We start from the raw sequence: 16,399 nt of genomic DNA, 5'->3' as shown, positions 1-16,399 counted from the left end.
GACAAGCTAGTGAAGAAGAGCACAAGGGGAAATAAATGGGACTTTCTAGAAAAGAAGACAGCTATGACAGAAGAAGCAGCCAAGTGCAGTGATTCCAGAGCTGTTTACAAAATTGCCAATGAAATTATTGGGTACCAATGTAACCTAAACAGACCAGATAAAGACAAAAATGCCAAGATGTTCACAGCCCCAAATGAAATCTCTGAAGCTTGGGCTGTACATTTTGAGAAAGTTCTCATTAGATCTAGTCCTCCAAAGACAGCAGACACCCCCACAACCTCTTTCCTGGACCTTCAATCAACAAAGAAGAGACATCAACCAAAGAAATAGTTCAAGCCACTTGCAAGATGAAGAACAGTAGAGCACCAGGAAGCAACAAGATATCAGCAAAAATGATCAGGACCTCTTTAGGTGCTTGCATAAAGGTGTGGATTGCATTCTTTGCATGTATATGGAAATCAGAGAAAGTCCCTGAAGAATAGAGAAAAAGCACACTCCTTAAGCTTTTCAAGAAAGGAGATGCATCAAGGTGCAATAACTGGAGGGGAATCAGCCTCCTTTCTATCCCAGGGAAGCTATTCTCACAGATAATCCCCCACTGCATCCAGACAGCATTAGATAAGCACTGGAGAGACAAACAACATGGCTTCTGCCCATCTTGTTCCTGCTCAGACCTTATGTATGCCCTGTGCATGTTGATTGAGAAATGCAACAAATGGAGGCAAAAGATGTACCTTGTCTTTCTGGATTTTAAAAAAGCCTTTGACTCAATGCACTGAGAGTCACGGTAAAAAATCCTCCAACACTATGGCATTCTAGATAAACTGGTATCCCTGATCATTGCACCATATGGAAACACAGAGCATTGTGTTTGGCCCCATGAAGGAAATACAAGGTGTTTCAGTATCATGCCTAGTGTCAAACAGGGATATGTCCTTTCCCCCCCTCCTTTTTGTCCTTGTTATTCATTAAGTGCTCAGATATTGCACAGGATTTGGGATTCAAATATGCAATAATAAATGACTAGCAGATCTAGATTTTGCTGATGACATCACCCTGATTGAGGTAAACAAGGAAAAGCTTCAGGAGCTTCTTGATGTCATATGAGAGAAAGCAAGTCTTTTTGGACTGAAGATTAGGTTTGACAAGACAAAGAGCATGGCAACAAGCAACTCAAAACTTGGCATAAAGCATGGGGATAATTCAGTAGAGCAAGTAGTGGAATTCAGGTACCTTAGAAGTACAGTCAAACAAACTGGATCAAGCAAAAAGGGGTATAGTCTAGGATTGGACAAGCCAGTGGAGCTTTTAATTGACTAAAGCCAGTTCAGTGATTGAAAAAGTACTCCCTGAAACTGAAATTGAGGCTGTTCAACAGCAACATCCTCTCTGCCCTCCTCTATAGCTGTGAATGCTGGAAATTGAACCAACAGCAAGAAAAGAGGATTCTCACTTTTGAGAACAACTGTCTTTGCAGGATACTGAACATTAACTAGAGGGACCATATAACTAACCAGACAGTTTGCTCTATCATGTATCAGCCCCTGGTAACAGATATCATACACCAGCAAAGGACACACTACTTAGGACATGTTATCCATATGGCGGAAGATAGACTCCCCAGAACAGTACTCAAGTAGTAACCAGAGGGAACCTGAAGAAGAGGAAAACCAAAAAGTACACTTCATTGTACATACCAGCAGGACCTGAAGTTTATCAATTCAACAGTCCAACCCCAATAAGAAGACATCTGGCTGCAGCTCATATGAGGGATGATTTGCAGCTCTTTCTGGATGCCCTGGGTGGCACAGGAGGAACTAAGGTAAGGGTAAGGTATGTTTAATCTTTAGTGTCCAAACAGACCAAGGTTATTCAGGTAAGGTTCTCAGCGAATGTTAATTTGGGTGTTGAAAGTGACTATGTGTATACTGGTTGTCAAAAGGGCTTAGGGTATTAAGTTTGAACTTTCACAGAATTTTGAGAGGATAATCAATTTACCAAATGGCAATATGTGCACACTACTGCAACTGCCACAGCTTCTACATCTGACAACTACTACATCTAAGACTGGGGATATCAAGGTAAAAAATTTCAGGAAATGTTGAGGAGGAAGTTGAACTAAGTCAAAACACACTGTATGCATATAAACTGTTAAAAAGGATGGGTATCATCAATATCTTATGAACAGCTTAGTGTCTTAAATTTAAACTTCCAGGGCATGGTGAGAGAGATGTTCAATTCAACAAAAGGCAGTATGTGCATGCTACTACTGGCACTACTTAGGAATTACTAGAATCCCAACTTTTTGGGGATGTATCTCCCTTTTTCAAAAATCAGACAAATTGTCTGAGACTCTTGGCTTTTGATGGGTACCATTAAACTCAATAAGTTCTACATATTTGGAATCAGCAGAAAAGGCTTATTCTTTTTAAGGATTTTTTTTTTTACCAAATTTACATTTTTTAGAGTTTCAGTTACTATTGGGCTGAGTTACTCCTTACTTACAACTTCACATATTAGTGATTAGTGGAGCAATAAGAATTGGAATAGAGAATCACTACTAATACAACTACTTCTACAGTTATTATTACTGCTCTTACTACTACTGCTCAGGCTAAGCATATGAAGGTGAAAATTTCAGGAAATATTGAGGGGAAAGCTGAATGAAATCAAAATACTCCATGTATAAAGAGCCTATCAGTAATATCTTAGGAACAGATTACAGAATTAAGCTGAAACTTCCAGGGCATGTTTAGAGTGATATTCAACTGACTGAAAGGCAATAAGTATATACTGCAGCTTCTACTAGTACTGCTTCTTCTACTGTCTCTATTTACTAGTAATGCTACCACTACTATTACCACTAAGGTTGAGGGTTTGAATATGAAAATTTCAGACAATGTTAAGGGGAAAGTTGAAACAAACTGAGCATGCAGGCTGCCAAAAGGGCATATCAGCAATATCTTAGGAACAGCTTGGTCTATTAAGTCAAAACTTACAGGGTTTGCAGTTGGGGATGTTGAACTAACCAAAAGGCAATATATGCATTCTGCTACTTCTACTGTTACTGCTATTAATTCTACTACTACTATAGCTCAGAGTATCAAGGTGATTATTTCAGGGATTATTGAGAGGATGTTGAAGTAAATGAAAACACATTATGTGCATGCAGGTTGTCAAAAGGATTTATCAATAATGTCTTGGGGTCTAGTTAGGGTATTAAGTTGAAACTTTCAACATATGTTTAAGGGGATGTTAAAAAAAAATGAAAGGTGCTATATGCATACTGCTACTACTATTAATACAACTATTGCTGCTGCTAAAGCTAAGGTTATTAAGTTGAAGCTTTCAAGGAATGTTTAGGGGGATACTGAACTAAATCAAAATACACTAAGAGCAGGAAATATTGTCAAAAGGGTGTATCAGCAACATCTCAGGCTTAGAGCATTAAGTTTAAAGTTTCAGGGTATGTTGATGTGGATTTTCAACTAACCAAAAGGCACAATGTGTATGCCACTACAACTATTACTGCTAAGGCTAATGGTATTAAGGTGAAATTTTAAGCAATATTTGGGGGGAGTTTCAACTGAATAAAAACATGCTTTGTATATGCAAGTTGTCTGAAGGGGATAGAAGCAAAATCTTTGTAACTTCTTAGAGTATTAACTCGAAATTTTCTGGGAATATTGAGAAGGATGTTGAACTAGCCAAAAAGGCACTATGTACATATTACCAACTATTGCTACTAATACTACTTTTATTGAGGCTAAGGTATTAAGGTGAAACTTTTAGGGTGATGTTGACTTATAACAAAACACACTTCATGCATTCAGGTTGCCAAAATTGCATATAAGTAATTTCTCAGGAACTACTGATGCTACTTCTGCTTCTACTATGACTGCTAATGAGGCTAAAGTCATGAAGGAGAAACTTTCAGAGAATGTTTAGGGGAATGTTGGAACTAAATCAAAACACACTATATACATACTGGTTGTCAAAAGGGTGTATGAGTAATATCGTAGGAATGCCTAGGGTATTAAGCTGAAAGTCTCATGATGTGTGAAGGGATATTCTGAACTAACCAAAAGGCACTGTATGCATACCACTGCTAATACGGTTACAACTGGTACTAATATTACTACTACTGATAGTACTACCTAAGCTAAGGATATTACAGTGAGACTTTCATAGAATATTGAGGGGGATGTTGAACTAAATCAAAATACACTATCTTGATGCAGGTTATTAAATGGCATAACAGTTCAGGAACAGCTTAGAGTGTTAAGTTAAAGATTTCAGTGTATATTGGGGAGATGTCGAACCAATCAAAAGGTTCTGTGTGCATAGTAATACTGCTGCTACTACTATGGCTATGGATATTAAGAAGAAGTTTTCAGGATTTCAGAAGGTTTCAGGATATTACTACTACTAATAGTACTACCAAAGCTAAGGATATTACAGTGAGACTTTTAGGGAATATTGAGGGGATGTTGAACCAAATCAAAACACACTATCTTGATGCAGGCTATTAAATGGGCATAGTAGTTCAGGAACAGCTTAGAGTATTAAGTTGAAGCTTTCAGTGTATATTGGGGAGATGGTGAACCAATCAAAAGGAACTGTATGCATACTAATACTACTGCTACAACTAAGACTATGGATATTAAGAAGAAGTTTTCAGGGTTGTTTGGGGGCAGTGTTGAATTAAGTTAAAACACACTCTGTATGCAGGTCTTCATAAGGGTGTACCAGCAATATCTTGGGAACAGCTTAGAGTATTAGGTTGAAGCATCATGGCATGTTGAACTAATTAAAATACACTAGTTGTATACTACTACTACTAGCAGTAGTAGTAGTACTATTACTAAGGCTAATGGTATTAATGTGAGTCTTTCAGGGACTGTTATGGGGGATGCTGGGCTAAATGAAAACACACTATGTGGATGGAGTCTATTAAAAAGGCATATCAGCATTATCTAAAAAAAAGTCTTAAATTATTAAATTGAAGCTATAAGGGTATGAGGAGAGGATGTTGAACTAAACCAAAAAGGCACAGCATGAATACTATTTCTGCTACTACTACTAATACCACTGTTGTTACCACTACTATAACTCCCACTGCTCCTACTATTACTTCTGCTACTATACTGTTGCTAATGCTAAAGGTAGGCTATTAGCAAAATTTTCAGGGAATGGTGAGGGCAGCGTTGAACTGTTTGAAACATATTATGTGCATGCAGGTAGTCAAAAGACAGTATCTGCAATATCTAAGGAATGCTTAGAGTATTAAGGTGAATATTTCAGGGTAATTGGGGGGGGGGGGACTAAATCGAAACACACTATATACACACAGGTTATAAAAGGGATGTATTAGCAATATCCTAGGAACCCCTGAGGGTAATAAGCTGAAACCTCCAGGGCTATTAAGATTACTACCACTTTTACTGCTACCTCTACCACTATAACAGCTACTATTGAACTAAATTAGAATATTTTAAGTGCATCCAGGTTGTCAAAATTGCAGAGGCAGTATATCTTAGGAATAGAATAAGGTATAAAGACTCTCAGGGGAAGTTTTGCTTGCTTTAAAACTAAATCAAAAGACGCTATGTGCATCCTGGCTGTCAACACAACATCTCAGCAATATCCGTACAATGACTAAGGGTATTAAGTTGAAACTTTCAGGGCTACTACTATTACTACTTCTGCTCTTACTATATAATTAAATCAAAAATATGTAAGTGCATCCAGGTGGTCAAAATAACATAGATGCACTGTCTTAGGAACAGAGTAGGGTGCCAAGTTTTATTTTCATGGAAAATTGAGGACGTTTAAAACTAAATCAAAAGATACTATGTGTAGCTAGATTGTCAAAGAGCATTTGGTTAGACAAAATTTTGTCTAAAATATAAATATTAAGCCAAAATCTGGATTTTTATGGATAGAACCCGCATTTTTATAGATTAAAATATTTTTCTCTTGACCTATGAAAAGACTATATCAACTAGAAAACAAATACATATTAATTTACAAACTGACAGAATTTTGACAAAATTGATTTTATAAAACTTCTCCACAAAAGAAATTATTCAAAGAAAAGTAAAGAGCTACATTAAATCAATGGTGAACCAAATTAAAGTTTAATAGTATTTCAAAAATGATCAGAAATTAAGAGGAGTTGGGCTGGCGCACCCCTGCTTTCTAAAAACCAGAACAGAAATTGCACTTTACCGAAAACAAAGTACATTTTAAATTTATTTACTCTTTTAGTCAACATCAATATATCCAAAATTATTGTGACTTTCTGGAATGAATATATTAATCTGTAGGTCCATATTCATTTTTTATTTAGTGATCTATGATTGTGGTTGTTTTCCTTTTTTTTGATGATATGAGAAATGAAAACCCGTAGCTCAAAATAAAGATTATTTCCAGTTAAATCAAATTATATTTGAATTCTATGATAAAGTAGCCCAATTAGTTACCGATCAGTCTAGAAAATACTGCATAGTGAACAGGTTGCTTTTTCCCTAGTAAAAATAAATTATTTCTAAATATTTTAATTTTTCTAAGTAGCCCTCTTGTCAACAACTTTTGTCAACATTTCCGCATGTCAACAATTTTTGGTTTTATGGTATTTATCATTTAAACTATTCATTATAATAATTATATTTACATGGAATTAGCAGGCCAAATCATGTTTCCCACTATATAAAAATAATTCCAAAACAACACTGCTACTACTACTACTACTATTACTAACAACTCATCACAGTACCAAGTCTCCTGAGGCCAACACAGCTATGCATGCTCCTCCTCCATCGTAATCTATTCAAAGTCTTCCCTTTTACACCCTCCTAGGAAGTTTCCATTTCCCTTAAATCTTTCTGTACGCCTTACTCCCATCCCAGCTGTAGACGACCTGCTTTCTGTTTAACCCTAGGTGGTTTACAGGAAAAGATAATTTTTGTCTTAGTCATCTCAACCTTTCTCTCGTTATATCCCAAGAAAGCAGGATTGAACCACACTTTTCATACAGTGCACTGTTTGAAATACAGTCAGTCAGCTGGGTACCCAAAAGAATCCATGGGCAATTTCTCTAGAAAACATCTAGCAAATCTTCGTCCGTTTTTCGGAGCCCCCATGCTTCAAACTCATTTTTGACCACTGTCATCACTGTAGCTTCCAATGTTCTAATTTTGGTTTGCTCACCTAGGGTAAAGGTACCAATGTTTCTACAGGTTTTGTAAAAAAAAAAAACACTTTTTCTACTCCAAAAGGCTTAATTCAAAGGCTTTTGGTACGAAAAGGGTTTCATTATATAAACAAGAGCTAAGAGCTCATATGGCACTTGTGACGAGGCGAGAAGAGCTAAGAGCCAAGAGATCATATGGTATGAGCTCTAACAAAATTATATGAATCAATAGATTGATTTAAAAAGGAAAATAAGAGGCCTAATGCCGGTCAGGATTTAAAATAAGAGCTCTGAGTCACGATGTCCTTCTAAATATCAAAATTCATTAAGATCCGATCACCCACTCGTAAGTTATAAATATCTAATTTTTCCTCTCCCTTTATCCCCCCAGATGGTCGAATCTGGGAAAACGACTTTATCAAGTCGAAACTGTGCAGCTCCCTGACACGCCTACCAATTTTCATCGTCCTAGCACGTCCAGAAGCACCAAACTCGCCAAATCACTGAACCCCTCCCCCAACTCCTCCAAAGAGAGCGAATCCAGTACGATTCTGTCAATCACGTATCAAGGACATTTGTTTATTCTATCCTTCAAGCTTCATCCTGATTCCTCCACTCGCAAGTGTTTTTCCAACATTTCCCCCTCCAACTCCCCCCAATGTCAAAAGATCTGGTCGGGATTTGAAATAAGAGCTCTGAGACAAGAATTCCTTCTAAAAATCAAATTTCATTAAGATCCGATCATGTATTCGTAAGATAAAAATACCCCAATTTTCACGTTTTCCAAGAATTCTGGTTTCCCCCTCCAACTCCCCCCAATGTCACAGGATCTGGTCAGAATTTAAAATTAGAACTTTAAAGCCCAAGCTCCTTCTAAATATCAAATTTCATTAAGATCTGGTCACCCTTTCGTAAGTTACAAATACCTCAATTTTCAAAATTACTCCCCCCCCCCAATTCCACCAAAGAGAGCAGATCTGGTCCGGTTTTGTCAGTCACGTATCTTAGACAGGTTTCTATTCTTCCCATCTAGTTTCATCCTGATCTCACCGCTTTAAGTATTTTCTAAGATTTCCGGTCCCCCCCCCCCTCCCCCCCCCAATTACGCTTGATCCGGTTGAGATTTAAAATAGGAGATCTGAGTTGCGAGGTCCTTCTAAATATGAAGTTTCATGAAGATCTGATCACTCCTTCGTAAGTTAAAAATACATATGTTTTTTTCTTATTTTTCAGAATTAACATCCCCCCCCCAATAGAGCGGATCCGTTCCAATTATGTAAATCACGTATGTAAGACTTCTGCTTATTTTTTCCACCAAGTTTCATCCCGATCCCTCCAATCTAAGCGTTTTCTACGATTTTAGTTTCCCCCACCCCAAACTTCCCCCAATGTCACCAGATCCGGTCAGGATTTAAAATAAGAGCTTTGAGACACGATATCCTTCTAAATATTAAATTTCATTGAGATCCGATCACCCGTTCGTAAGTTGAAAATACCTCATTTTTTCTAATTTTTCAGAATTAACCCCTCCCCCAACTACCCCAAAGAGAACGGATCCGTTCCGGTTTTGTCAATCATGTATCTAGGACTTGTGCTTATTTTTCCCACCAAGTTTCATCCCGATCCCTCCACTCTTAAGTGTTTTCCAAGTTTTAGGTTTCCCCCTCCCAACTCCCCCCAATGTCACCAGATCCGGTCGGGATTTAAAATAAGAGCTCTGAGACATGATATCCTTCTAAATATCAAATTTCATTGAGATCCGATCACCCGTTCGTAAGTTAAAAATACCTCATTTTTCTAATTTTTCTGAATGTTCTTAACAAGTCCTGTAAGCGTTACTTCTGGAGAGAGATCATTTTCCTGGCTAAAACCAATTAAAAAAAACAACTATATAATATCAACATTAAATCAGGATAGACTAAATAGTTTGGCAATCATGTCGACTGAAAGTGAAGACACAAGGAAAATAGATTTGAGAACCGTTTTAGGAGCGTTTGCAGAACAAAAATTTAGCAATAAGAAAATCATGTGCCTATATTCGGTGATGTAAATTTCAAAAGGCATTTTCAGCAGTTTCATAATATCTAGGGAACACAAACGTAAATTAACTTCAACACAAAATGAGTACAAAAAAGAGCAAAAAAGAGAACGACCTGAGAAACGAAAATGTATGACGGGTGATAATGAACAACTTAGACTAGCGGTTCTCAAACTTTTTTAGGTACTATACCCCTCTTTACCCACAATACATTTTAGTTACCCCTTCTCAGTTACCAGTACTAAGTAATCTATAGCTAAAATATCAATAAAATTACCAGTTCTAGAGTCAAAGGGCTGTTTTATTTTTCTGTTGACCGGCCACCTACCCCTGAAACATTGTTGCATACCCCAAAGGGTTACGTGTACCACAATTTGAGAACCACTGACATGGACCATCAGAAGTGACAATACCGATCCAAGCAACTAAGGCAAAAGGCACTGAAAAAAATATCTGAAGTAATGATAAACGAAAAAAGATACAACAATTATGTAGTTAAAACAGTAGCGAAACCGACAATTAGAACCAGTCAAAAATGATATTGAAGAATATAGAAATATTCAGTTAAAAGATAAGTGGCAGCAAGCATCACAACAACTCAAAAACGAAAGTGAAGAAAAAAAATATGGGGTTACAAGACACGCGACAATTAAGACCAGAACGAATCAAAATGAAAGCGAAGAACAGAGAAATGTGCGGTTAGAAGATATAAGACCGACAGAACTAAGAAATATGCAGTTAGACGATAATCAGCAACGGGAATTACAAGCAACAATAGGAATCAGAACATTATCAAAAATGAAAGTGAAGAACAAAGAATTGTAGGGTTAGCAGACACGCTAAAGCAAGTATCAAGAGTGCCAAAAATGACAGTGAAGAACATATAAACTGTGCTGTTAAAGGATAGCAAGAATCAGAGCAAGTCAAAAATGAAAAAGCAGAAGGAAAAATGGTAATTGTTTACATAATGGTACACAGTCCAGAACAGACCGATTTTTATCTGTCTGTATTAAGAGACAATTACCTTACGCTCAGTGGAAAACAAGTGATGGGTGACCATTTGACTTATATATCTTGGGCTATGTATTTGCACATTACGAGGCGTGGGTAAAGTATTTGGGCAGTATGAAGTTAGAAAACAATTCTTACTTCATGGTATACAGAATAATTGTCGCTAACACATTTTTCATGCAGGCCTGCTATACTTTACCCTCCCCGCTAATGTGCAAAAACAAGGCCCAAATTTGTTTCTAAAGTATAATATTTTCATTATATTTTGGTATATTTCATTAGAATTGACCTAACTTCACTTCTCGAGTGTGTACCATCATGTACACAAGTACCATAAAAAACATTATGTGAACACTATCACAATCTTCGATGCGAGCAAATTGTGGCAAACAACAGTAAAAACCTAAAAAGATTCCATAAACTACGCAAGTGTTATTTACAAGTCATTGGGACCCTTCAACTCTATATTTATTCACCGTTGAATCCTCCCATTATCCCACAGGAAAAGTAGCCAACAAAGATGATTTACTTGGGGGCTGCTCCCTGCTTGTTCGAGTTACATTCTGTCCTGTTTCAACTATTTCCAAATGAATTTATTTGGCCGGTTATAGGACAGTACTTGATATCTAAAGAGTTCCAGAAACAAATACTAAACTGGAATTCTTTTTTGTTTTAGCTTTATTCAGCGAAAGCGATGATCGAACCAAAAATAGTCGTAATGTTTTCAGCTTCAAAATAGATGGACAAATTGACCACAAAATCAATTTAGCAGCATACTCATCACCTCCCGAAGGTGATTTTGAATCATATTCATATGGATAAATGCATCCTCTCCCGGAAATCTTAATCAAGAACCGGAATTTCCATTTTACCGTTTTTAACTGTTTCCCTCGTTTGGCTGGTACACACCCAATGAAGCCCCAAAAATAAACTGAACTGATTTTCAACGCAACAGCTTGAAAGGAAAAGACTATCAAAACAGGTAATTGCGGTCAAAAACTCCTGATTGGATCAGACAGATCACATGACATGATTAACACAGTGCACGTAGAATTGAACTTCTAGCGATTAGTGTTCAGTCAAATCTGGCGCGTTTGAAAAAATACAGGGTTATTCTGAAACATGTGGGAATGGTGGAAAAAATAGGGAAAATAGAAAAACAAACTTCGAATTGGCTTTAAAACAGATAAAAGGTAATAAAGTAGTTCATTCTCTAATTCAATAAGTAAAAACCTTGGCAACAAAAAAAAATCAGTTTTAAAAGTAAGGAGTCAAGTGAGTCAATTGTAGACTTTTTTAATAAGAGAAATCAAAGCTCAATAAAAAGGAGCAGCAAAAATCCACACTTTTGGCAGCTAGCTGAAGGTTGTCAGCGTGCTGAAAGTAAAGAACAATTTGAAAATGAAGTCTTGGTTCATACTTCGACGACATGTCTCGCCCTCGACGCCTTTCAAGGAAACTGCCTCAAGTTTTCAAATTATTAAATTTAAAAAAAAAAAAGGTTTTTTTTAACTGCAAGTAAGGAGCAACATTAAAACTTGAAACGAACAGAAATTGTCCGTGTATAAAAGGGGTTAACCCCTCCTCAACGCCTCGCTCTTTACGCTAAAGTTTGATTCTTTCTCACAACTCTGCTTTTTAAAACAATAAAAAACTTTAGCGCAAAGAGCGACACGTTGACGAGGGGTCAACCCCTTTTATATACGGAATAATTTCTGTTCGTTTTAAGGTTTAATGTCGCTCCTTACTTGCAGTTAAAAAACTTGTTTTTTTTAAAAAATTTAATTTCTGAACGTTTTTTAAATTAATGCATGTTTTGATTTTGGCTCACCACACATGAATAATTAAAACGAAATTTGCATATTATTATATTTTTTTTGGCTAAATGGCTTTCTCATAGTTTTGATCGAACGATTTTGATAAAAAACTTGGGTGGGCAAAGGGGGCCTAGTTGCCCTCCAGTTTTTGGTTACTTAAAATATTTTTTCACGAACGTTTTTGGTAATAATAAACATACGTACCTTACGAATTGATTTACGTAACGAACTTCTATATTTGTTTATTTTTGTTACGTATATGAAGGGGTTCGCCTCCTCGTCAATACATCGTTCTTTACACTAAAGCCTGAATTTTGTCCCAAATCTTCAAGAATGACCCCTGAATCACAAAGGCCTTAGAATAAATAGTTAGAATTACTAAAAATACTTTAGCGTCAAGAGCAAGTTATTGTGGAGAAGAATCTCCTTGTACACGTAATATTTTATGTTCGTTTTAAGTTCTAATTCTGCTCATTACTTCCAGTTGAAAAAAATATATTTATTTTCTCATTGTTTTTTTTAATAATGCTAGAAAATCCTGCGCCCCCTTCATGGAAATTCTCTTCCCTCGTAAAAAATTCCTCCATGGAAAGATCCTCCCATGTAACCTCCTACTTGCAACCCACCCCAACGCGAAAAAGTCCCCCTGAAAACGTCTGTACACTTCATAATTAACAATTACTATGTGTAAACAATGGTCAAAGTTTGTAACTTGCAGCCCCTCCCCTAGGGACTGGGGGGGGGGGATTAAGTCGTCCCCAAAGACATAGTTATTGGGTTTTTGACTAAGTTGAATAGAATGGCTGTCTCAAAATTTTGATCCGGTGACTTTGGGGAAAAATGTACGTGGTAGGGGGCCCAGATGCCCTCCAATTTTTTTGGTCACTTAAAAAGAACACTAGAAATTTCAATTTCTGTCAGAATGAGCGGTGTCGCGACATTCTAAGACAACTGGGCCGATACGATCACCTCTGAAAAAAAAAAAAAAAAAAAAGCACGCATCCGTGATCCGTCTTCTGGCAAAAATACAAAATTCCATATTTTTGTTGATTGGAGGTTAAAACCTCTACGTTGAGGTTCTCTGATTTGCTGAATCTGATGGAGTGATTTTCGTTAAGATTCTAAGACCTTTAGGGGGTTTTTACCCCTATTTCCTAAAATAAGTAAGGAGCCGGGTCGCTCCTTACTACAGCTCGTTACCACGAACTGTTTGAAATTTCAGACGCGCTATGAATCGCCCTAATCACCCTAATTAAGCTCAATTTTAATCCAAATCTGACCAGCGGTTCTCCCGCTATACTCGATCATACAGACAGACGAATCCCCAAAACCTCTCTTGATGGATTTTTTTCACCATCAAAATAGGTGATGATGCCTGGATGATGATATAAAATTCTTTCCTTTTTTGGGATCCAATGAGCCAACATGGCTACCTAAGACGTTGCCAAACCTGTCCGTCCGTCTGTGCAATCGAGCATAGCAGGAGAACCGCCGACCGGATTTGGACGAAAATTGAACCATAGGTGCCAAGGACCATGAGACACATAACATGAAGACCCTAGCTCAAATAGAACAAGAGGGAGGGGGCTTGACCTGCTAAAGAAAAGTTCTTCGTTTAATTCAGAGTAACTTGCGACTGGATTGATGGATCTGTATGAAAATTGAACCAAAGAGGCCTAGGACCATGACACGTATAAAGTCTTAGAATGAAGACCCTAGCTCAAATATAACAAGGGGGAGTGGGTTTTAATTGCTGAAAAAATTTAAGTTTTCTTTTTAATTTAGTATAACTTGCAAATGGAGCAACAGATCCGAATGAAAGCTAGACCAAAGATGCCTAGGATCAGGGCTCATATCAAGTTCTGGTATCACAAACCCTATCTCAAATAGGGTGAGGAGGTTTCAAGTTTTAACAAATTTGAGTTTTCCTCTAATTTAGTAGGGCCTATAACTTATGAATGGAGTGACAAATCTGAAGTCAGATTGGTCTGACCTGAATTTGCTGGAATGAATTTGACAAAATACCCCTGCATTGGATCCAGCTAGAATTCCACAGACTTGTTTATTGCAGACAACATTTTAGATGGGTAAAGATTCATAGCTTCAGTAGTCTTACCAATAATATGGTCCTGAAGGTGATAAAATGGTAGAAATCTGGATAAGTTGACAAGATGACAAAACTTAAACACTCATGTCAGAAACATAAGGATGTTAGCTCACTGTCAACCAGTGAACTGTGAAATAATTTAATTTTTTCATCATATAGATTTTAAACAAAATTAAATAAAGTGATAATCATACTATAATTTTCTTCGTCATAAACAATATATATATATATATATATATATATATATATATATATATATATATATATATATATATATATATATATATATATATATATATATATATATATATATATATATTGCATTTTCATGTAAATAGAGGGGGCCCCGCCGCAAAAAAATCCAATCAGGCCCCGCACCTAGTCGATCCAGCCCTGATTAGGGTGTTGTGATCAACCAATTCAAATGATTAAAAATATGAACATAGCATGAGGTCAAGCGGCATTTCCTCAGATGATGGAAAAATCTAGTATCTAGCGTCAAATCAGTAAAACTACGTTTACAGAAAAGAAGATTAATGTTCTTGAAAGAAAGTGCCCGTAAATTTGACAGCTATATTTTCGTCAGAGGACCCTTGAATTTCGAAACCAATTGTTTCTCATCTGTTTTACATGCTCAGTGAAGTTTCGACGAAGTCACCTATATTTCGACAGGGCGTATTGCTGTCTGTCGAAAATTTCGACAAGGTATTCTCAAAAGAAATGAATCTCATAATAGAAGCCAATATGTACATTTGAATTCGGCTCAGGGACCATTTTTGGTCGGTCTGGTATTCCACTACATAAGACAAAATTTTCTACACTTTGAACATAGTTTCGTCAATATAATATTAGCTGCCATTTTAACTAATTTTTATCAAGAAAAAGCCAATATGGCTACATTTTAGAGAAGACCATATGTATCTTGATGCATTGGTGCTCTACTTTGTTTTGCCAAAAAATAACCAAGTAATGACAGCTTGAACATTACATAGCTAAAAAAAATTGTCGGGAGCTTATTTGTGTCGAAAACAGGAAACTGATTGAAATTGCATATTGTTTTATTATCTGGGTGTCTCGGATATAGTGTCCACGTTTCGCATTGTCAAAATATAACGAAGGCCTCAAGGGATGGTGTCCGAAGTCACGACTAAGCAGAGTTATCCTGTTCCGAAGGAAAATTTTGACAGTGGTTCCAAAACTGCACTATCGAATCATCGGTGCCTTTACCCTATCTTCTTATTCTTCCAAAAAAATTTCAACTGTGAAAAAACACTTTGAGCCTTGGCTATCCTATTTTTAACGTCTTCACTGCTCCCACCGTCTTTACTAATAATAAATATAAAAAAAAAGTTTTTTAACTGCAAGTAAGAAGGGACATTAAAACTTAGAACGAATAGAAATTATTCCGTATATGAAAGGGATTGTCACCTCCTCAACGTTCCGCTCTTTACGCTAAGGTTTTTTATTGTTTTAAAAAGTAGAACTGTGACAAAGAGTCAAACTTTAGCCTAAAGAGCGGGACGTTGAGGAGGCGACAACTTCTTTCATATACGGAATAATTTATGTTCGTTTTGAGTTTTAATGTCGCTCCTTACTTGCAGTTAAAAAACTGTTTTTTTTTTAATTTCTGAACGTTTTTAAATTAATGTATGTTTTGATTTTGGCTCACCGCACATGAATAATTAAAACAAAATTAGAACTAGAACTTAGGGCACTAGAACTTTCAATTTCCGTTAGAATGAGCCCTCTCGCGATATTCTAGGACCACTGGGTCGATACGATCACCCCTGGGAAAAAAAGCAAAAAAAAGACCAAATAAACGCGTATCTGTCTTCTGGCAAGAATTAAAAAATTCCACATTTTTGTAGGTGAGAGCTTGAAACTTCTACAGTAGGATTCTCTGATACGCTGAATCTGATGGAACTATATTGTATCGTTAAGATTCTACGACTTTTAGGGGTTGTTTCCCCCTATTTTCTAAAATAAGGCAAATTTTCTCAGGCTCGTAACTATTGATGTGTAAGACTAAACTTGATGAAACTTATATATTTAAAATCAGCATACAAATGCAATTTTCTTGATGTAACTATTGGTGTCAAAATTCCGTTTTTAGAGTTTCAATTACTATTGAGCCGAGTCACTCCTTACCACAGTTCGTTAGAAATTAATTAAACACAATACTTTTCGAAAATAATTTTTCATACAAAGTAAAGAAACATGTTAAGCTCAAG

General features: G+C 36.6%; 1 protein-coding gene across 1 annotated transcript in view; it reads left to right on the top strand.

Annotated features, from left to right (window-relative positions):
• The window catches only part of LOC136031967 (NADH dehydrogenase [ubiquinone] 1 alpha subcomplex subunit 8-like), a 60,299-nt gene that overhangs the window by 1,733 nt on the left and 42,167 nt on the right, over positions 1 to 16,399 (top strand). The gene's annotated exons all lie outside the window — the stretch shown is intronic.

This window comes from Artemia franciscana, chromosome 10, assembly GCF_032884065.1.
Source record: "Artemia franciscana chromosome 10, ASM3288406v1, whole genome shotgun sequence".
Taxonomy (NCBI): Eukaryota; Metazoa; Arthropoda; class Branchiopoda; order Anostraca; family Artemiidae; genus Artemia; species Artemia franciscana.
Note: the sequence above shows the minus strand (reverse complement) of the source record. Positions and strands in the feature narration are given on the sequence as shown.